This window comes from Triturus cristatus, chromosome 6 (assembly GCF_964204655.1).
Source record: "Triturus cristatus chromosome 6, aTriCri1.1, whole genome shotgun sequence".
NCBI lineage: Eukaryota > Metazoa > Chordata > Amphibia > Caudata > Salamandridae > Triturus > Triturus cristatus.
This window is the reverse complement of record NC_140589.1, coordinates 317,923,500-317,945,877: the sequence shown is the minus strand read 5'-3', so window position 1 is coordinate 317,945,877 and position 22,378 is coordinate 317,923,500. Positions and strand designations below refer to the sequence as shown.

General features: G+C 42.2%; 1 long non-coding RNA gene across 1 annotated transcript in view; it reads right to left on the bottom strand.

The window, feature by feature from the left end:
- Window positions 1-2,836: 2,836 nt before the first annotated feature.
- LOC146816794 (uncharacterized) overlaps window positions 2,837-22,378 on the bottom strand; it is a 48,105-nt gene continuing 28,563 nt past the window's right edge. The window contains exon 3 of the long non-coding RNA XR_014962940.1: window positions 2,837-4,606. This is a non-coding gene — a long non-coding RNA (uncharacterized LOC146816794). The remainder of the gene's footprint in view (window positions 4,607-22,378) is intronic.

Sequence of the window (22,378 nt, the reverse complement as noted above, 5' to 3'; positions counted from 1 at the left end):
ACTCCGTGCGTACATACGGGGGGCTGGGGGTACGGTGCGTACATACGGGAGGCTGGGGGTACGATGCGTACATACGGGGCTGGGGGTACGGTGCGTACATACGGGGGGCTGGGGGTACGGTGCATACATACGGGGGCTGGGGGTACGGTGCGTACATAGGGGGCTGGGGGTATGCGCTGGGGGTACGGTGCGTACATACGGGGGGCTGGGGGTACGGTGCGGACGTACGCGGGAGGGGTGGGAGGCTGGGGGTCCGTACGACTCGTACCCCGGGCCCAAGTGTACCCGGGGTAGGGGTCGTGCACAGTTCGCTCCGTACGGGATGTTTTCCATACGCTTGTGTATTCGGGACGCCGGTACGGATCGAACTTGTGCGCTCGGACTTCAGTTTTACGACTCGTACGTAAAACTGTCCGGGGACATGTCGTAGACTTTTCCCGAGGTCATTCGTATGTATTTTTCACGTACGAATCGTACTTCGCCGTTTGTACGGGACTTGTATGATTCTTACGTAAAAAAATACGGATACCAGTCGTCGGAATTTTTTTTTAACGGATCGGAATGGCAAAGTATCTAAGGAGAGTCAAATCCACGGCACATCAATGATAAATTCAGTTTAGCTTTCTAATTTTTCTTAATGATTTTACATGGTGTATACACTATTGAAATATTGAGCTTACTTGAAATTTCATTATAAAGTGCTATGCCATTAGAGTGCTGCAACATTTTGCACAGGAGCCTTTTGACTCCCTAGGCCTGTGTGCGCATTTTACTGCTACTTTGACTTGGCATATGAAACTACTTTCCAAGCTCTAAACTCCTATTTTTCTACATATCAGATACCCCTAAGATGCTAGGTAGCTGATAGGAAATACTAACAAAAGGTTGGGCATCTATTTTTAATTTTTGTTATGTCGTAGTTGTGTAAAACACACAAATTCGTTTTTCTCTGTGAGGCCTACTTTTTTCCTATTGAGTGCCTTTTTCTAGGTTAAGTCAGTTTTAACATTACTATGTTAAAATTATTATTATTTTTAGTATTATATAGCTCAAGCTATACCCAAAGGTATCAGAGCGCTTTATTTGTTATGAGATAACAGTTACAAGAGGTACATAAAACATGAACAACCCTGCATACATCAATTATGTACATCAGCAAACACAAATTATCTTCTCTGAAACATAGGACAATGTATGCAAAGTCCATTCTCTTTTAATATGGAATGCTTGGCATTTCTTCCTCAAGTTTTAATTCTGTTTTTTTTTCTTTTCATTCTGTGAAATATAATAATTGAAGTTTCACACATCAATACTCTGTTACAGCTACACTTTCCATAGCAGTGCGCAACTACTTAACATATTTTATATAATTTATATTCTTACCTTTATTTGCAGGGCTATCTGGTGATGATTTATTTTGAACTTTTCTCTCCTGCCAGTTTTTAAAAAACTTTCTAGTGGGATTACCATGATTTTCTCCAAGATTCACTCTCATGAAATGTGCTTTTTACTCACAATGTGCACTTACATCCTGGTAGATGAATACAAAAGGTCTCCTACAAGGGAAAAGTTGTTAGGTAGTGGATAGAATGAGTTAAAAAGAGGAACATCAACAGTTATGGACCAGCCAGAGACATCACAAAAAACCATTTTGCTTCTCTAATGCAGTGATGCTCTATTTTTCATATACTTCAAAGAAACATTTCAAGGAAACATAGTGGCCCAGTACTGTTGAAGATCAATACACTATTTAAATGCAGTCATTCATCCATGACATACTACGCATATTTCAAAATTATTTCCCTGTGTTCTGGTGCAACCCGCAAATCAGAAGCTCCACTCACTATATTCTAGGGGTGGTTTCTTTTTCTGGGGAAAATCAATACCCCATCCTGGCACAGGCTCTTCTGCAGTGGACCTTATAAGCCCCCGAAAGGCCTGCCACTTGTCAATATTCATTGACATAAAGTAACTTCGGGGCATATTAACAACGGCCAGCGATAATCATCGCTGGCTGTGATTAGCGATAATTATATTATCGCAGGCTATTTCTGGTATTTACTCCAGGGCGATAAAAATTCCAGAGATAGCGAGGTTATTTCCCTTTTGCAGGGAACATCGCTGGTTTTCCAGCGATGTTCCCTGCAAAAGGGCGATAACCTTGCTGATACGACCCACAGGGTTGTATCAGCATAATCCACCCCCTATGTTAGGGATGGATAAGTCAGGATTTTAGCAGACGTTAGATTTTGGCTAAAACTGCTGTTTTCGCCAAAATCTAATGTGTGCTAAAATCATGTGGGCTGCCTTGTAATTATCGCGATGTAAACATCAGCCATATTTGCAAGGTAGTCCATCTGGGGTACGCCCAGTAACGCCCACTTTGCATCTCATTGGAGATGCAAAGGAAGGCATTGAGAAAAAGGGTGCTAACATGCGATTATGCATGTTAGCACCCTCTTGTAAATAGGGCGCTGGTTTTATCTCCGCTTTTTTGGCTTTGTAAGATGTTACTTACCAGTCTCCTGTGTCACTACATCTCATATGTGTAGGTATGCATAAATTATTCTCTAACCCAGGCTCTCCTGCAGTGGAAGTTAAGAGAGTCTGTAAACCTCTACCACATATCAATCTCTATTGATACAGAGAAAATGTAGGAAACATTCTCTACAGTCCCCTGTTTAGTTTAAATGCCAGTTAATACCCTTTTTTTATTAATACTGTGTGTTAAATATGCATTTGAAAGGCAAGGTATCGCACTTCTAACGCCATTCTGTTACGGAAATACTGGCACGCTCCCAAAAGCAAATGAATGAAACTCACCAGACATAGCAGGTTGCTCAGAAACAGAGTACAATGTATTTATTGGTACCAAATGCATACATCATTGCTGATCAGCAAGGAAGAATTCAGGTCTCCTGCCTTAGGGGCTGTCAGACTGCTTCTTCCCAGAGTGACTGTTTTCTGGGTGTTATATGCATTTTAGTAATGCCATGTCAGCAGAATTAGAATAAGGCACCAAGCCAAATATGGCTAACAGGGATGTGCAAGATCTGCACCCAGCCAATTATAAACAGCTAGATATGGGTAGACCAGAAAAGGCTGGCTCGGCCCTGTGTAAGCAAATTGCACAGCCAGAAACTAGGAAACTATCATGAAGTCAGGACAAGCAAAGTGACCTCTAATGTGGTTCAGAATAGCTGTTAAAGCTTGTCCAGGCAAGGTCAGATAGGAAGCCCTTTGGAGCTCCGTGCCTCATGTTAGTGTGCTATACCTAAGGATTATATTTTGTAGTGCCTACATATAAATTTAAATGGATATATATATTTTTCAACAGTGGTAACTCTGGGAATGCACCAAAATCCATGGCTGGATGCTTGGGAACACCCATGGAACGTCTCCCTGGGGCAGAGTAACACAAGGCAGTGACTTGCGCTACCTTGCATTACTCAGGATGTACTAAGCCACAGACGGCCATGAAAGGTGGCCTTGTGTGACTTGATAAATCTCACTCTAGGTTGTGTGTCACCCTGCATCCTTTTGATTGGCACAAGGTCAACATGAACCATTTGATAAATCTGCCCCACGGGGAGCATTAGTCTATGGAGGAAGACTGAACTTGGAGGGAGAGCAGGCAACCTAAAAACAAGATGCAACCAAGACTGGATGAGTTTATGTACAAGGTCAAATGGGAATATAAATGCTAACAAAAAAACCTAAATAGGAAAAAATATAGTCCCAAACAAAGTTCAAAAGTCCAAAATGAATGTGGACTTGAAAAGTAAAAATCCAAAAACTAATTTAAAGTCCATGCCCCAACACAGACCGTGTCTCCGAATATCTTTCCTTGTGTAAGGGACACAATTCCTAGTAATCTTTCCCTTCTCTTTCAAAGACCAGGACCACAAGCAGCTTCTTCAGAGGAACAGACATGTTTGATTACAGAGCAGTACTTGACAATCACAACCTGACAGTCTCGACACAATAGTGTAGGTTTAAGGGTGCAATGAAAATACATGCTTGGAGACATAACAACAGCAGTAGGAAGAGCTTGGGAGACAGAAGTGGAATAGAAATGGCTGCAGGACATGAGTCATCATAACTTTCTGTGCTGGCCAGCATGAGCCTTCTACTGTGCTCTTACCTCCACCATAAACTCTTGAAGGTCAAGAGAGTGCTTGCTTAATGACTCCTGAAAAGCAGTCATGGTTGCATAAACAGATGGGGTGTGGAATACCAGGTGAAGGCTCAAGGGTGTAAGGGACAAATGTTACCCTGGGCTGCTGATCATACAGAATGTACTTGCAGAAGGAGAATGGGTAACAGGGGTTGCAGCTGCCACCCCATTATTGTGGGTGAAGTGGAAGAGGATTCCTTGCTGCTGGCATGTAGTGACATGATGAGCCAAACCCTTGATGGCTGCCTCTCAGAGTCTCTTCGCTTGTCCAATGACTCCACTGGCTGATACACCTTTCCTTCTGGTAGATGCTCCCTTCTTCTCTGCAGTGGTGCTGTGGTCTTCCTTCTATGCCTTCCTTGCAGACATGGTCATATTTCTCCTTTGCCTCTAGAAGCAGTCTTTTAATGCTTTCTACTTGGTGGCCAGCTGAAAAGGAAATGGAAATGAAAGAATCACATCTGCATATAACCACTACTTCATGTATATCAAAACATAACTTTCAATGGAATAGTATGAAATTGGTCAATATATGGTAATGTCACATTACCCAAGCTTTTAAATCAAGCTGACGCTTTTAATGGTGGGTGACAATAGCTACTAAAGATACAAAACTAGAACATAGCTAGTACATAACCATAACCCACATTGTAACCCTAACATTCACTTATGATAGCAAAAAGGAAGAAAAGTATGATTAGAAGGAGATGAATGTTGTCTCTTGCCAATGCAGTCCATGGTACAAAAGTGCCTGCATTACAGGTAGGATTGCTTTTGTGCAGGAAGGTATACCTTCCTGCACAAAACAATCTTTTGAGGCATTTCCTCTTTCTATGAGTGCTGCAGAAACCAGCACACGTGCATACCATTTTGATGCAATCACAAGTTTACTAACCTTATTAAATCTGGGATAGCGTCAAAATCCATGGGTGGATGAATTGGAATGCCCATGTTCCACTCATGGAATGCTTTCCCAAAGCAGAGAAGCACAAGGCAGCGATTTGAGCTACCTTGCATTACTGTGAATTTACTAAGCGATACAGAGCAGTGGAAGGTGGCTTGGCATGGCGTAATAAATCCCATTAAAGGGCTTGCTTTGCCTTGTCACCTTTTGTGACCCAAGAGCAATACAAACCCTTTGTAAAATCTAGCTTGTAGGTTTTTTAAATAGCTATGAAAGAAAACAAAGATGGAAATGCATTCCCATGGTTTTGAACGTATACCTTGTGTTATGTTGATGTAAATCAGGGGTCTCCAATCAGTAGCTCATGAGCTACTGTAGGTCTCCAGCTACCTCTGAGTAGCTCACCTGTGTACAGCCCTGCTTAATAAATTAGAAAGCTTTTGCTTGGTTGAGTTAATATACATATGACAAAATTGAAATTATACAACACTAATAATGTTAGTAGCTTTCAATGTTTTTCATTGAACATAATTAGCTCTCAGTACAGAAATGGTTTGAGACCCATGACGTAATTGCATTTAGCAATATATGTTTGTAATAATGAAGATACGTGTATGAAATCCTACATTTTTATATTTTCTACTCTGTTCACTAAATGTGGGGTGTGAGTTGGTGACTACATTTTTAGTGTGTGTGAATAATTGATTTGGTTATAAAATGTAATGGATGAATGAATAAGTAGGTGCGTAGTATGTTAGCATATGCATATTACATTGAGACCTGCAAGCTTGGATATGACATCAAGGTGTAGCAGCAGTGGTGACTCCGGATGATATATGTGTACAGTGCTATAGTCCATCTTTCATCATGGACAATACACTGATCAATCTGTGTGATAAAGCAACCAAACTAACAGTGTGGGTGAAAAATGAAGCCACCAGTTCATCACACACCTGCAGACCATGACCTTTTTCTGTGTGCCATCCCAGAAACCTGAATGGTGCTGTAGTTAAGGGTACGAATAGGGTAAGGCTTAAATGTAAGTCTGTTGCATGTCAATATAGCCTTATAGCCCGCCGTAGCGGGCTATACCGGCTGTTATAGGCCCGCTGCAGCGTTAAAGGCCCGAGCCGAAGGCGAGGGACTTTAACAACAGCAGCGGGACTTTAAAAGCCGGTATAACCCTGCTACGAAGGGCTATAAGGCTATTAGAACATTCTGCCACTAGAGGGCAGAATGTTCTAACAAATAAAACGAAGCCTTCAGGGAGCGCAAGGGGATTCAAATCCCCTCCGGCTCCCTGAAGTCTTTGTTCACAACCAGAGCTGTGAACAAAGACACATTGGAATGTTGGCGCTCTGGGCTTATACCAGCTATTATAAGCCCGGAGCACTCCATTGTTTTCAATGGAGCTCCCAACATTCCAATGTTCTAATGCTCTGTAATATGCAAAAGGCTACAGTAATGTTGCAGACAACTGCTCAAGAGTAATGAAGCACCTCGAGTGCGACTAGAGAATACCAAAAGACCATTTAGTGATGGCTTGTGTACATATGCATGCCTTATTTTACCTCTGTGTTTGGACGCCGGAAGAGGTGAAGAGAAGGCTACAAGTGGGGATTCTGCATCACCAGTAACAAATATGTGATATTTGTTGCAATGTGGTAACTTACAGGATGTAGCACATAATATATACATGACTATGCTTCGGAGTGCCAGTCCGATTTAGTGAAACCTACCTAGTAGCCACAAGCTATAAAAATCCCCAACAACTAAATGACTGTTTGGCAATGTAGCTGTCATGCGTATTTGCAGTAAAGGCAGCATACACATCAGTGTAGCATCCTATGGGTAGGCAGACATCTTACTTGTTAATGGGGTGCCAGCACTGCTTCTTGCAGAAATGTTGTTACCTGCACCAGGGTAGCTAATGTGCCATGTGCGCACCATTGGTGGAACCTAATGCACAAGGGAAGTAGGCAATGGAATAACATTTCCTAGTCTAAAATTCCCTTGTAACCCAATACAAGGCAAAGAGTCATGTTGAAGTGTCATGGTGACCTCAATGTTGCAAAGTCATTCTGTGCCCTGGACGCCCTAATTTCTTAGTGACCAGTACTGGTGGTAACTGACTCTGAATGTCCGTGGGCTCTGCCTAACCAGGCCCAGGGCCGGTGCTAAAGTGAAACACAGTGAAAACACACACATATATGAGGGTACACTAAATATTAGGGTACACTTACAATTGGCATGCCCTACTCTATAAGTCCCTAGTACATAACTGGGCAGGGGGATTATAACTACCTTTAAGTCCCTAGTATATAATATGGCATGGCAGTTTAGAGGCCAGCGGCCCTTTCTGCACTTGCATGGGTGCACTGCTAAGAGTCTGAGGTCATTTAAAAGTGTTGCAGCACTGGTTTTAAAGGTAAATTGTCCTCAAACTCGACTTTGGTGCTAGGGGCACAATATTTTGGCATATTAGGTACCCCCAGGGTATCCCCTAGGTGTCCTGAGGTGGGGGGGCAGGTACTTAAAAGAAGGACCCTTATAAAAGAGGTTTTATATGCCCTGGGGATAGAAAGAAGTAACAATAACAATGCCAGTACTGATGGGTTAATTTACTCCACTTTCTTATGTGGGAACATTTCGAAAGAAAACAAAATGCACGAGGGACCTTTTGTTTCGTCGATTTAATCAATATGTTTATGCGTTTTGTTTTTAATTTCACCAAAACTTTTTTTTATAAGTATTTCCACAATTAACAGTGAGCTAATAACACAAAATATTTACTGTACATAAATAGACACATTCAACCACAGTCGTATCAACATTCACTCCCATACCACACTGGACAGTCCAGAACCAAACATAATAAGTATTAACAAACAATCTAAATCCTCTTAAAAGACACAATTTACAATTTGGCCATTGAAAATGATGTATTCTGTAGAGAACAATATTGAGGGTTCCAAATGATTTTTTGGATTCATTAGGCCAAAAAATTAGAGGTCGACGCGTTTCAAGCCCCTTCTAGTGCGGGGGCTCTCATCAGGACCTGGGAGCTGTGGATGAGGTGTCCACCAGATCTTTTGCCGTGTAAAATGTGTATAGATGATGGGACAGAATGAATCTTGAATCTACGAGTTGTAGGCACCAATCTGTTGCTTTCGTCGATTGTCATGCGTCGCTGGGGGTCGCGTAACTAGCGGTCTAGTCGCTTTTTCCGTATCTTCTCACGCTTCAAACTCGGAGGGCATCAACTTCCGTCAAGTTGATGCCCTCCGAGTTTGAAGCGTGAGAAGATACGGAAAAAGCGACTAGACCGCTAGTTACGCGACCCCCAGCGACGCATGACAATCGACGAAAGCAACAGATTGGTGCCTACAACTCGTAGATTCAAGATTCATTCTGTCCCATCATCTATACACATTTTACACGGCAAAAGATCTGGTGGACACCTCATCCACAGCTCCCAGGTCCTGATGAGAGCCCCCGCACTAGAAGGGGCTTGAAACGCGTCGACCTCTAATTTTTTGGCCTAATGAATCCAAAAAATCATTTGGAACCCTCAATATTGTTCTCTACAGAATACATCATTTTCAATGGCCAAATTGTAAATTGTGTCTTTTAAGAGGATTTAGATTGTTAATACTTATTATGTTTGGTTCTGGACTGTCCAGTGTGGTATGGGAGTGAATGTTGATACGACTGTGGTTGAATGTGTCTATTTATGTACAGTAAATATTTTGTGTTATTAGCTCAATGTTAATTGTGGAAATACTTATAAAAAAAAGTTTTGGTGAAATTAAAAACAAAACGCATAAACATATTGATTAAATCGACGAAACAAAAGGTCCCTCGTGCATTTTGTTTTCTTTCGAAATGTTCCCACATAAGAAAGTGGAGTAAATTAACCCATCAGTACTGGCATTGTTATTGTTACTTCTGTTATAAGGCACGGCCTTACTGACTAGAGTCTAAACCCTTGTCTTGTTCTGGGGATAGAAAGACATTTCACTTCCCCCATTGTAGTAATGTGCTTGCCAAAATCGAGGTGCTACGCTATTTTTGCTTATTCTGTACCTCTAAAGTCTCCCGTAGATGTCCCAGGGGTGGAGGCACCGAACCCTGACTGGTGAAGAGCATCGAGGGATCCTGGCAGAAAAAGGTCCAGAAAAATTTCTAAGTCCATAGGTAAAATCTCGAATGCGAACAGCCATCACATCGCAGCAAGCGACGTTACGACATGTACACAATACGACGCGTCCCATTACATCGCATGCGCTTTTAAAATGCATGTGATGTAATGGATGGGCTCCGGGTTGGACGTGCGCCAGGACAGAGACAAGGAAGAGACGACGCTGGAACCGGAACCACGAGGAGAGAGAGGTAAGTGTCAGGTGGTCGTAGTGTATGGTAGTGCTTTAGGGTTTAGGGTTTAGGGCTTAGGGCTTAGGGCTGAGGGTAGTGTCAGGGGGTCGTAGTGTATGTTAGTGTTTTTGACTTTAGGGTATAGGGCTTAGGGTTGAGGGTAGTGTCAGGGGGTCGTAGTGTAGGGTACTGTTTTAGAGTTTAGGGCTTAGGGTTTAGTGTTGTGTCAGGGGGTCGTAGTGTAGGTACTGTTTTAGGGTTTAGGGTTTAGGGTTTAGGGTCGTGTCAGGGGGTTGTACTGTAGGGTAGTGATTAAGGGTTTGGGATTTAAGGTTGTGTATTGTTTTGTACTGTAGAGTACTGTAGTGGACTGTGTGTTATGTAGGGTAGAAGCATGCGGGGGTTTCGGTGCATTGTAAAGGGATTTTGTATGCATTTCAAAGGAAATGCGAAGCAATGGTTTGCGTTCTAAAAACTTGCGTTGTGATGGTACATGCGAACTAAAAACTGCGATGTAAAGGCATGCGTTGTTTTAGTTTGCGATGTATTGTCATACATCAAATCTCGATGAGGCCTAGCGCAAAGGGTATCCAAGCCTGAAACTTTGACTTTGTCCTGGTCAAGCGCGATCAGATGTCCCAATGTGGGATTATAGGTTTCTAAGTGCTATATAGTGCTACATCTTTTTTAAAATCATACCTCCGGTTCCCTACACTGTTTTTTTTTCATTTTGGTGTCATTTTAAAGATGAAAATATTGCCTATTTTTATAAATTGGCGATGGATTTTTAAAGTACGCTGTGTCTTAATTATTTACTCCAATTGGTGTTTTTAAATGCTTTACATAGCTGTCTCTTAAAGTCAACCCTGCCTGCTCACAGTCAAGCTACCAAGGGTTGAGCATGGGAAAAATTTACTGAGACATATTCTGAGTCCTGTGATAGATGACTATCTACCCCTACATTTCCCACTTTCCAACACTCAGGCACATCCATTCTACAGATCGTTGTGCCTGTTCTGTTAGGCCAAGAGCTCTTCAGGCGGGGCAGGGGACAGCACCTCCCGATACCCTTTCAAACCCTGGAAAAAATGGGCCAGGTACAAAACTAAGTGAATTTACTAATGATTATTGCTGCAGCATGTTTATCAACCACCTGATTATATATAAAGTTGGTAGATGTGTACTTATCTATGTAGTTTATGTACAGTGTACAATGATTTGCAAGCATAAACTTCTGCAATACTTACATAATATTGAATGTACTGTTGTAATAGGTGGACACAGGTGCCCTTTCTGGGTTTGAAAGTCTTTATAGCTTTTACAGTGTGGTGATGTGTGCAAGAGCTTTTCCAATGGAGTTGAGGGCACATTCATTTACAGTACAATTAAAATGTGTTTGTTTTTACCGGTTTACTTTCACAGATCACATGCTAATGCAGACAAGCTCCACCTGCTGTATACTTTAAAATATTACATAAAAATGGAACTTTCAATTTTCCCCTCCCATATCCATTGTATTTGCCCCTTTCCTTCCCTTCGACCTTCTTCAGTCTCCTTAAGTAAATAAATTCGTCTAAGTCACATGCCTGTTGTAATCTCTCTTTCTTTGAAACCATATCACTGCAAATTACTCTAAATTACATGCCTGTCTTTCTTTGAAATCCCATCACTGCAACCTAACATTATCAGCCATTTGCTCCTCACATAACCCCCTTTAATGATCACACCCATGTCATTAATTTACCTCAAAGAAACTAGGGTAAATCCCGCTTCAACCCGTCATCAGGGGTAGTAAGCACTATACAAATGTCATTTCAATTCAATTACCTTTCACCCATGAGCGTGGTAAGGTGGTAAACTAGTACACTCAACGGATGATATATTTCATTACATAGTCGATACTCCCCATTTTGCTACGTTGACCATTTGCCCCTCCTGCATTTACTTCCAAAATCGGAATTTCCGCATGAGTAATTATTCGCATAGGCAGAGATCTCCGGCAAGAATTTTGTGAATGGCTTTTGTGAATACATCAGTGTGAACTATTCGAACACTACTTTATGTGTTCACAAATGTGATCATAATTAGGCCCCTTATGTCTCGAGTACTGACATGGATACATGAAACTAATCAAGTCTACAGGTCTTCCAGATGAATGTTCTTCGAGGAATTAGTAAAACCTGAAGGGGAATCCTCTTGAGCTTGTCCTTTGAAACATATAATATTTGGTGGGCGTTCCTGGATGTCACTGAAGGATTCTAAAGCTTACGTGCGGGTGACTTGATGACTGATTAGGTGGAGAAGCACTTGGGGGCATATCATCAAGGGCCGGCTTTAAAAACGTGTGAATCCATGCTTCAGCGCCCTTTTACTTTTCGCCTCGCATCGCTAATGAGATGCGAGGTAGGCATTCCCGTGAGAAATACAGCGATAATGATCGCTAACTAAGGATCTCCCTATCACCAAGGGAAGCGCTATCCGGCCTAGCGACATTTAATGTAGCGCTAACCGGCTATATTGCCGGTTCCTTACGCCTGCTAATTGTTTAACTTTGGCATGTGTAACATGGGAGGTGGATCGTCATGCTGAGTCCACATCTCCCTAGCACCAATGTTTTTGCTTTCGCCGTTTGTTATCGCAGGTAATCCTGCGATATTGCCCCTTATTGCCGCTATTGCCGGGATTTCTATCGCCTCGGCGATGCGCGTTGCTGATAGTGCGCTCACCAGGTGATAGAATCCGGCGATAGGCGGTGTTATTTTTCTGCACGCTAAACACGGCCAGCCATAATTATCGCTGGCCGTTGATGATATGCCCCTTGGTGCTTTAACTTTGCTGACTGGAATTTTAAAAGGTTTTAATCCTGGCACCAGTGGAAGGAAGGGTGCACTGAAACTGTGCTCGTTAGTGGAAATAGCATGACTCCACTCACCTATGGAGGCATTGCTTGCAACGGTGAGGTGTGACAAAAAAGGCGAAGGGTTAAGAGAAAAATTACACACTATGCCATTAATATCCTAGCAATTACTGCCAACCGTATCCTGCTTTCAGTACCTACTGTTTCAGTGGGAATTTCCTACTCAACACTCACTGTGACCTGTTCAGATGCCTCACAAGATTGCCACTGTTTTTTGGGGTGAGACCAGGGAAGATAATAGTAGCAAAAGGAAGGTAGGGTAGCAAGAATGATACAGATGGTAAGAACAGATATTCTGTGTGTTGTTAAGCAATGCATGGACAGGCAGATCTAGCCTAAGACAGATCATAGGGTTCCAAAATGTCCATCTGGTTTCATCCCTGTTAAAGGTACACAAGGAAAGACTTTGGGAATTAGCTAGCATTAGGACACTGGAATACTATATATCGAGATCTACGTCATTGTAGATAGAGAATACCATTACAGAGAATCCATCATAATGTATGTGCTACAAGAATTTTTGAATCAACATTACTTTGTTCACCACAACAAACCCGTTACAATGAATTATTAAATCAATCTTGTTCTAGCCCTCAACCTGATCCTAAAACCAACCCTAACCACATCTCTAGTCCTACCTTAATAGAATCTTTTGTACAATGCCAGGAATTTAAAGGGCACCACAGTAATCATTGCTGTGTTCATGAGGAGGACAGATATTGTTACCAGTGCTTATTGTTACCGATGGAACTGGAAGGCCAGTTGTTCACAGTAACTATTTTTTAGACATGTTTATACTTTCCTTGACTTCATACTTTGTCAGACATCAGGCCTCGTTTTAACGATTTACTCATGCTCATGTCTTACTTGGATATATACTCACTCAAGATGGATACCATACTGGGACATGAATGGAGAAAGTTGCCCATATCCACCCCGGGGAGGAGGGGGGCATTTCACAATACAGCTCAAAATGTGAATGCGAATTCAACAAAGCAGCCATTTCAACAGCATTTAGAGACCAGTATGTAGTGTGAGCGCGTCCTGTTCATTTGGCTTGTTGTACTGCAATTGTCATGTCAGTTCTATTGAACCTTTGAACTCAATGATTTTGACACCATGCATAGATCGTTGTTTACAGAACTACTGGGAATTATCTGAGGAAAGACACATGCCTCTCTAATCACCTTGATTGGATTATAGGGAACAGTCATGCAACAGTTTCCAATGAAACCTTTCTTGAATGGAGTACTTCCACTATGAACATCAAAACATCCAGTATGGTATCTTTATACGCATCTGATTTATGTGCATGTATTTAGTGGAAACTCAGAGCTCACCTATTGTTTATTGGCTCATCATCTTCATGCACATTACAACACAGAGAACAGTAGGTGAAGAGAAACTGTTCTGGATAACGTTATTATTGTGACCAGAGGTAACCTAGAATGTTTCCTAAAGAAATAACAGTAATTTGAAATCTCATCCTATATTTAGGATTAGAGGTAGTTATTGCTAAGCAGCAGTTCAAACCCTCATTTGTTCAAACAGCAGGCTGTCATCTCAGCTGGAATTTCTCTTCCCAAATCCCATTTCGCTCAAGCTTCTCAGGTTTACTGAAATCCTGGAATGCAGGGTCGGAGAAATGGAGATGTTTCAGTAACTTCTGGGGGCATATTATCAATGAGGCGATAAAAAATTATCGTCACTTTTGGATATCATGGCTAAGTATGTGTAGCCCTATCAGCAAGCTATCACCAAAAGTTGTGCGATTATCTCTGGATTACCAGTGATAATCGCACAGTTGGCAGCTTGCGCTCTGAATTTTATCGCTTTGGAGATAAGCGTTGCTGATAGCACGCTATCTCCACGATAAAATTCAGAGTTGGCCGACGATAATTATCCTCGCGCTAAGGGGCATATTATCAACGAAGCGATAAAAAATTATCGAAGCTTTTGCGTCCGTTTTTGGACGAAAAGCTGCGATAATTTTAACACCCTATTAGCAAGGACACTCTAACGCGTGAATCCATGCTTCTTTGCCCTTTCCCTTAACGCCCAGCTTTGCATCTCTAATGAGATGCAAAGTGGGCATTCCTACCCAGAATAACGGGAGAAAGGTCGCTAAGCGACATTTCTCCTATTATCAAGCCTTATGCAAAGTAGCATAGCTCTGTTATCGCTACTTTCCTTACGCCGGCTTTGAAACTGACTTAGCCATGATATCCTGGCTAAGTATGTGTAGCCCTATCAGCAAGCTATTGCCAAAAGTTGTGCGATTATCGCTGGATTACCAACGATAATCGCATAGTTGGCAGCTTGCGCTCTGAATTTTATCGCTGGAGATAAGCGTTGCTGATAGCACGCTATCTCCGCGATAAAATTCAGAGTTGGCCGGCGATAATTATCCTCGCGCTAAGTGCGCTTAGCGATAATTATCGCCGGCCCTTGCTGATATGGCCCCTGATTCTTAGCATTTTTCTGGAGTTGCTGAGCTGTGATATCTAATCCATAACTACTGTCTTGCCCTAAACCTAAACCTAAACTTATTTCTAATCGAAAGCCTAAGAACAACGCTTATAGTTACTCTTTATTATATGTTAATGATCATGGTTGGGGGCATTTCCCACGAGTGTCCTTTGCTTCATTTTACTGTGACTCTGCAAACTGGGCCACGTACAACTCTTGCCACGACTGATGCTCAGGCAAGCGAGGGAAAGTAGTCAAAGGTTTCTCAGGGAGGCAGTGTAAGCATCGAGACCTCAAAACCCAACAGTCAATCAACAGATCCAATAGCTTATTGTCCTGTCCAGTGCTAATCTTCTTTCTAAAGCAAAGTACTTCAATCTCATAGCAAGATGAAACAATCTTCAGGAAGGCGCTACACACCACCCGGTTGTAGGAGATCTTCGTCTACCATCCACCAGAATCACTTCTTTTTATTCCTGGTTTGATGCACAACTCAGTTTAAGAGTTCTCACTCAAACGTTCACGTGGGTAAAAAAAATCCGTTCATCAGAAACCACTGTGTGATTTTAGGGCCAGATGTACAACCATTTTATTTTGCGACTCGAAAACTGTGATTTTTAGCAACTCGCAATTAGCCAGTCACAAAATGAAATGTACTAATAATCCTCAGACACATTTAAGGATTCACAATGCGGTCACAAATGACCTCCCTCGTTACTATTCATGAGGTAGGTCGCACTTTGCGACCCATTAGGAATGGCCTGTAATCACAGGGATATTGGCCTGCTGAGGTCAGCAGACCACCATGTCTGGGATAGCTTTTTAAATAAAGCTATTTTGTTTTCTGAAATGCAGCCCGTTTTCCTTAAATTAAAGGAAAATTGAACGCATTTAAAAAAGAAAACTTAAAAGTTTCCTTTTCATTTTTTAAGAGTAGGCAGTGGCCATGGGATCACTGCCTGCTCTTATAAAATGTTAATGCCTATATTCATAAAGGGGAATGGGTCCCTTGGGAATGGGTTACAACCTCGTAAAAGTCAGTAAAATATGAATGTTTCGCAACCATATTCCGGTCGCAAAACATTTATACATGCCACTGCGAATCGCTATTAGGAAGGGACACCCTTGAAATGCACCTTCCTAATAGCAACTCACAAACACTATTTTGCAAGTCGGTAATAGGTTACTGACTTCCAAATAGGGTTAGCACATTGCAAAAGCCATTTAAGTGGTTGTAAATAGCCTGATTTTCCATTTGGGACCACTAAAAACAGGAGTACATCTGGCACTTAGTCCCTTATTCATTGGGCAGGCTAAGCTTGCCATTTAAAGCTCAGTGGCAGTGTGCATTGACTCTCTTTGTGGGGACCATAGTGGCAGACTCCTTGTAGAACAGGAATGCCTGGACAATGTCAGTGTGGGATGTCCTTGGCAGTGGCATGCCATCTTTAGCAGTTGCGTTCACCCAGGCCACGTGCAGAACTGTACCCAAGCCTGCCAGTTATGACCTCCGGGCATAATTTGTGAGTTATTATGTGTCTTCAGCAAATGTGGTTTCCCAAGTAAATCAAGCTCATGCTTCAGTGATGCAGTACTTCCTATTTTTTGCCATCGGCAGAGGCTGAACCAGTTCTCTGACCCATGTCAGGCTCCCAGATGACATGGTTGTGCTCATACGTGCAAAGACGTGGTGCAGGTCACACAAAAATCTTCCCAGTTACAAAGACAGTTGTTCAGTTACTTATAACTTTTGCACTGCTTAAGGCACATGCATGAAATATGGCTTACATAAAGGCCCAGATTTACTATGAATTCACGCAATGCAAACGCAGCAACTTGCTATGTTGCATGACTGGGAGAAAGCTGGCGAAAGCAGAACAGCGCCATATCTACTACTAGAACATTGGAATGTTGACAGCTCCATTGAAGACAATGGAGTGCTCCGGGCTTATACTGGCAATTATAAGCCCGGAGCTCCAACATTCCAATGTTTCTTTGTTCACAGCTCTGGCTGTGAACAAAGGCTTCAGGGAGCCTGAGGGAATTTCAATCCCCTCGCACTCCCTGAAGCCTTTGTTTCATTTGTTAGAGCATTCTGCCCTCTAGTGACAGAATGCTCTAGTAGCCTTATAGCCCTTCCTAGCAGGGCTATACTCGCTATTAAAATCCCGCTGCTTTGTTAAAGTCCCTCGCCTTCGGCCCGGGCGTTTAACAATGCAGCGGGCCTTTAATAGCCGGTATAGCCCGCTACGGCGGGCTATAAGGCTATATTAGAACATTGGAATGTTGGCAGCTCCATTGAAAACAATGGAGTAGCTCTGGGCTTATAATGGCTGGTATAAGTCCGGTGCTCCAACATTCCAATGTTTCTTTGTTCACAGCTCTGGCTGTGAACAAAGGCTTCAGGGAGCCTGAGGGAGTTTCAATCCCCTTGCGCTCCCTGAAGCCTTTGTTTAATTTGTTAGAGCATTCTGCCCTCTAGTGGCAGAATGTTCTAATAGCCTTATAGCCCTTCATAGCTGGCCTATACCGGCTATTAAAGTCCCGCTGCCTTGTTAAAGTCCCTCGCCTTTGGCTCGGGTCTTTAACGCTGCAGCGGGCCTTTAATAGCCGGTATAGCCCGCTACGGCGGGCTACAAGGCTATAACATGTGACACTGTTCTGCTCCCTTCCTGCACTAGTGTACCTTATGCTGCAATGCACCAATTCAGGCACCCTTGCACCATAGTGCAAGGGTGTGTGTGTTGTTGTATCGATTTTGCACAGAAATGGGTCCCTTCCTGGGGCAGATACTATTCTTTAAGGCGCTTTCTTCTTTGTATGTGTGCTGTAGAAACAGCACATGCAAAGAGGTAAAAACGATGAGTAATCAAAACATTTCTCCTCGTTACCTCTACATCAAGGAGGCACAGGACTTTGGTGCAAATCCCTGGCTACAATTTTATACAGATAGGGATTTGTCTCAAAACCCAAGGGTGGTTGTACGGAAATGCCCAAGCAACATCCATGGAATGCCCCATTGATGCAAACCAATGCAAGACATCATATTGTGCAGCTTTTTGTTACAATCCAACACAAATCACAATTTGTATTGGAATATAAATACCAATAAAATACTTTGTGTGGGGTTTGTTTTAAAAAAAGTAATGCAATCCCAAAGCAAAGTAATGGCCTTGGTACTTTCCCATTATTCATGGTAATTTTGAGTTGGTGAATATCCGTAAAAAGGTGAGCAGATATAAAAGGAGGCGTATAAAAGCATACATTTGCTAAAACCTTTGACACTGTGTGGGATGAATCTACACACAATTTGGTAGCAGCTTGGAAGAAGTGGGGGCATATCAGCAAGGAACGGCGATGAATAACGCAAAGTGCGCTTAGTGCTTTGTTATTTATTGCCGTCTATCTCCGGAACTTATAGCCCTGGTAGCGCTTTATAAACAACATGTTGCTCCAGGGTGATAGAAATTCCAGAGATAACGGGGGAAATCGCCGTTTTGCAGGGAACATCACTGGTTTTCCAGAGATGTTCCCTGCAAAAGGGCGATAACCTTGCTGATACGACCCTGTGGTCGTAGCAACATAATCCACCCCCTATGTTAGGGATGGATAAGTCAGGATTTTAGCAGACGTTAGTTTCTGGAGAAAACAGCGGTTTTCTCCAAAAACGAACGTCTGCTAAAATGCTGGGGCAGCCTTATAAATATCGCGATGTGCACATCAGCGATATTTGCAGGGCTGTACTGCCCAGTAACGCCCACTTTGCATCTCATTAGTGATGCAAAGGGAGGCGTCGGGGAAAAGGGTGCTAACATGCGATTATGCATGTTAGCACCCTCTTATAAATAGGGCGAAATTTTTATCTCCTTTTTTGGCTTTTTTGGCTTTTAACGCCAAAAAAGCAGAGATACAGCCCTTCTTAATATGCCCCTTAGTTTCTTATAGTATGTGATATTTTGTGCCTATCTATCAATGTACAACATGAGCATAATTTTTCTTCTGAAAGTGAGCATTAAAAGTTCTGAGGCATGGCAAAAAAGTGTTACTTTTCTTTTCAACCAACCTATCCTGATGTTTAATTATTACCTAGTAAGGTGAAAATGTGCGTTCAGTACAGCATGTTTCTGGAGTTATTGTGCTGCCTAAACTAACCCCTGCAGCCTGGCAGCTCTCAGACAAAGGTCCAGCCAGACAACAACATTACAGCTGCCTACATGGAAATGATTACAGTTACCCAGAGCTTTCAAGATGAGTCACCGAGAGGCTCAGATTGTGCTGCTCGATTTCTTTCTCTGAAACACAGAATTGGCCGCTCCATTTTACCAGGAAATGATGAAAGGCTGGTACATAGCTTCCTGGGGCTTTGTGTGACTAGATAAGTGTATCAAATTTGTAGGTGAGACTTTAAAAAAGTATATTTGAAGAACATTTTCTTTGTACAAGTTAATTAAAATGTCACCGGAACAGCAAGCAATTCCCAGACATGTTGCAGCCTGCAGGTTTTGTGTTGGGTTGTCTCAAATCATACTACTGGCAGCAATGTGCCATCTGCAAAGAGCCTGCATAGCATGATCACTTCCCGCATTATTTTGTGGCAATCACAGACATAAAATGTCAGTTAGACAAGCCATATTTTTAACGTCCATGTGGCTTTACAAAATACATTTAAAGTCAATAGGAAGTGCTTCAGATTATTTTTGACAAATTCGTCAGTGTCAAGTCATAAGGCTGTATACCAGGGCCGCATTACATATAGCATTCACAGTTTGTATTCAGTAAGAAACAGAGTGGCTTCTTGCAAGCCTCTTCCTGTTTTTCTGTGCAGGCAGCAACCTGCCTGCACTTCAAAGAGGAGTTGGAGATCCCAGTGGGCCGAAGCGTGTGTGACTGCACCCTCCTGCAGGGGGATGTCTGGGAGGTCCTTTCACATCTTGAGAGGGCTGCCCTCAGGGGACTCACTGACAGTGCACCACCTGTTGGTGGCTCACTATCAGTGTGCCTCCTAAGGGCATGTTTGCCTCTGTGCCCACCTCCTCAATATGGCACCGGTGCATGAGGCCATGGCCCATTGCAAATGAGGGAACTCCCTCTCAGGGTACGTGCTATCAGTACCACAGAAGGGGCAGCACTCGCATCTGCAGCCCCTTCTTTAATACAATAGTGCCCTGGGAGAGCAACAAGCAGGTGTCTATGCCTATCACACCCCCGGGGTGCTATGTGTAATGAGGCCTCATGTGTAATTGTTGTATCATACAATTTAATGTAATCCTGATCCATTTTTTTATAAAACAAAGTAGCAATTGTGTGCTAGTGCTTTTTAATCAAAAAGGAAATATATGTGGTCAACAGTCGTTTTTATGTACACAAACCAGCAAACACAACTTTAATTGTAAGCAACACTAATCATTATATAATTATTTGTGGGTATTTTCTAAATACAGATTTTCTTTCAGAGTTCTAAAATGGAAGGGAAGTGACCATCTAACACTTGAACTTGCACCAAAATCTATCTAAGAATCATCCATGGGAGTTTCAAAAATAAGCATAACTGATTTGGAATCATCAATGGCATATGGGAGATTGTCAAGTGGCCACTAGCTCTTAAAGAGTTAAGGGCCAGGTGTACATGTGTTTTGGTTAGTGATTTCCAAACAGTAATTGCATTGCAATCGCTATTTAGAAATCGCTATTTGAAATGTATGAAAGGTTGCTTTTCTCAATGCAGCTCCATTCTCGTTCGCTATTTAGGGATTTCTTAATAGAGAAGTACTAAAATAAAATGGTATTAGGAAATTGAAAATAGGGCAGTTGCGATTTGGTTGCAGAATGATGACCTCAAAATTAGGAAATCAATAAATACTTCCCCCTTCCTAGAGTTCTGTAACACAGAGGAAGGTAGTGTTTGTCAGGAGTGTGTTTGTTAAGTTTTATCTTATAGGATTTATGGACTGCAAAGAAGGGAAACCATGTCAAGGGAAGATGGTGGCAAAGATCTTGCTGCCAGAAAGCGCAAGATTAACTTTTCAGAAAAGGAGCTGGAGGTCCTTATTGAGGAGTGTGTGTCCCATAATGAGGAGGTGTTTGGGTGAAGTTCCTTCAGTGTGCCAGAATCCCAGAAAATAAAATCTGGAATGACATGCTGGACAAGGTCAATTCCATTGGTGTGACTCAGTGTACCATCCCTGAAATATGTAAAAGTTGGTACGATTTGAGATCACGAGATCAAGAACCAAAGAGACGGTTGCAAGTCCCTTGGCAGAGGCATGTGGGACAAGCGGAAGACCATTTTAGAAGCCACCACCAACACCAATGGAAATGCTAGTTGAGGCAACAATACAGCCTGTGAGTGTGGTGGGTGTTTCCAACGTTGATACCTCAAATCGACCATGCACAACTCAAAGTAAAAATATAAAATGTGTTTTTCGATTTCCATAGGCTTGCAAGCATATTTACTTAATAATAAGAATCGTAGTGTTGTTACTAATTCATTATGGTAGTTGTGCTCAAAATAATGAATCAATCTTTTTATGTGTAAAACACATGCACTTTGTTTGTGCTGTACAAATTTTAACCGTCAAAGTAGTCAGAAATAATAGAAGTACAATTAGCACTATTTTACTATTACTGCAAGTAAAAAAAGAACAGTATATTAAAGTACATCTGCATATTTCTCACGCGTGTCACAACAGATAGAGCTTGATAGTGAGCAAGATGTCAGTATAGAAAGTCCTTGTGATAATGAGGAATGCACAGAAAGATCTGCCACGCAGATACCTCAAGTACTGTCCAGAAGGAGAGCTATAGTTTTACCACTCCCAGAGTTTGAAGATAAACCAACCACAGTCAGGGAAACCAGCCCAGCAGGTTTGAGGGACAGACAGATGCAGCACATGGTACTGCAGCATTGTTGTAATGCCGCTGCTTCTCATAATACTTGTGTTCTTGCCATGGATGATAGATCTAAAGCATCTTAATTGTTTGGGGGGGGGGGAGGGGGTAAGAAGCCTCTATGCTCTTAGAACAGTGTCTGCAAGAAAGAAATATAAAAAGTGTAAAGTAACAATAAAGTGTATGAAACCTACAATGTGATAATTGCTTGATGGCAAAGAGAGTTTTAGGAAAATAGTTGAGGATGGTCAAAACAACTTTGCTAAACTCCCAGATAAACTCACAACACAAATGCAACAACACCATACAACGGAAAGGCTTAGGCATAACCAACACACTTTGGGCCATATTGATGTAAAAGTAATGCAATGCAGCACAGCAAGTCACCATGTTGCATTACAGGGAAAGAGCAGAAATGCACCGTATTTATTGCAATAAGGCACATTCCTGTCCTTTCCATAGCGCTGGAGCACAATTAACTGCCTAGCGCCAATGTAGACACACATAGAAAGAGGAAGCAATGAGTAGAAGTAAATATATTTCTCCTATTTACGACTCACCTGGGAAGGCGTAGCATTATGGTGCATACAGCATAGGTAAATCTGGGAAAATGTGTCAAAATCCATGACAGTTGTGTGGGAACACCCAT